Source organism: Nanorana parkeri, unplaced genomic scaffold (genome assembly GCF_000935625.1).
Source record: "Nanorana parkeri isolate BGI_ZX_2015 unplaced genomic scaffold, ASM93562v1 scaffold743, whole genome shotgun sequence".
NCBI classification, from domain to species: domain Eukaryota; kingdom Metazoa; phylum Chordata; class Amphibia; order Anura; family Dicroglossidae; genus Nanorana; species Nanorana parkeri.
In genome coordinates, this window is record NW_017307011.1 from 381,115 (window position 1) to 382,884 (window position 1,770).

Here is a 1,770-nt window from a genome sequence, read left to right on the forward strand (position 1 = left end):
TATATAATTTCCACCTTTAATGTGACCTATAATCTGTGCGATTCAGGTAAAAAACTGACTGAAACCTTTAAAGGACAAATAAAAAATTACAGTAGCGTTGGTTGCAAAAATATGCACACCCTTAAACTAAACTTTGATTTTATAATAGCATTCAGTCTTTTGGGGTAGGAATCTATCCTCATGACACATGCTGCCTTGGGAATCTTTGCCCACTGTTCCTTGCAAAAGTGCTTCAAATGTCCAAATCTGTCAGAGTGCATGGGCATCGCTTGATCTTTTGTGCACAGCCCTCTTCAGTTTACCCCACAGATTTTCAGTCGAATTCATGTCGGGGCTTTGGCTTTTTTCCCCCTTAACTGGGTGCAGACATACCAATTCTTTTTACTATTCTATTATCAGCATTCATTTATGCATTCATAAAGCACTGCTGTGTGCTTCAAAAATGTGCTTTGTCCTTTGCTTGCTTGGGGGCTCTATGGAGGGGAGGGAATGCTAAGAGGAGGTCTCAAAGTCATGTGGCCACTCTAACTCCTATCATTGAGCATTTTCCACAGCATTATGTAGAAAATGCACAAGAGGACTTCAGAGGCTTCACTTTACATTTTACATTTCATAAATAAAATACATAATGTAGGTGCAGTGTGGAGTATTTTGAGCAATGTCCTGCAAGGAGGGAACACCTCGGTTGGTTAAAAATAGGCCTCTTAGAGCTGTGGTTGACAACTCGTAAGTTGTGATCTACCCGTCAATCAAAGAGTTTGAAAGTTGTGTTTGACAAACAAGTAGCTTTGTTAAAACAAAATACATGATAAAATGACTACACTGGGCCTCAGGTATAAGGGCCTGTTCACACGACGTCCGTTTTGTGTGCTGACCGCCTCAGTACGCTGTTGCACTCAAAATGCATCCCAATGTATCCCTATGTGTTTTATGGGCTCCAGTTCTCACGTGCGCAGTTCATTCAGCTTACGACAGAAAAAATACTGCATGTCACATTTTGTCAGGTCCGAAAACCGTCAAAAACGCACTGCACTGCAGCTAACATACTAACAGCCCCACTCCAGCAAAAAAAAAAATTGTTTTGTTTTTTTTACTTGAACGCATCAAAAACGCGGCAAAAATGTGGCAAAAACGCACTGCATCAGTCTGCAGATCCGCGCCTGATCAGGACCTGATATCATGTGAACAGGCCCTAAGCCCTCGTTCACACCTGAACGTTTTGTAGCGCGTTCTACGCTCGACGAACGCTCTACAAAACGCTCAAAAATATAAATCCCATTGTATTCAATGGTCTCGTTCCCACCTTGGCGTATTTCGGCCCGTCCATAAAGCGCGCTACAAAACGGCCCACGCCTGAAAAGGTACATGTACTACTTTGGGCCGTTTTGTTGCGAGTTTCCATTGGGATACAGCCAAGTAGCCTTCGGAAACGCGCGTTTGTCGCGCGACTTTTTTACCGCGAATTGCGGTAAAAACACGCGCGACGGTTGCGCGACAGACGCGCATATGCAATACGCCTAGGTGTGAACGAGGACCTGAAGCACATAGGAAAGGGATATTCAGGTGTTTTCCCAAAGCAATATTAGGAGCGTCAGCAGGCTATGAACTGCCTTAATAGGATCTGAAAACAGATGGTCACTGGGGAATTTCAAGTGGGGAAGTTGAAGGGGGAGGCAAATGTAGTGGTGTTTAGCTTTCTGGGGAAAAGTAGAAAATTCCTTTAAAAAGGCCTTTTTTTTTTTTTACGCTATACAATATCTATATATATAT

At 42.9% G+C, this 1,770-nt stretch overlaps 1 protein-coding gene across 1 annotated transcript in view; it reads right to left on the bottom strand.

Annotated features, from left to right (window-relative positions):
* Positions 1-1,770, bottom strand: part of ZNFX1 (zinc finger NFX1-type containing 1) — a 54,589-nt gene that overhangs the window by 18,435 nt on the left and 34,384 nt on the right. The gene's annotated exons all lie outside the window — the stretch shown is intronic.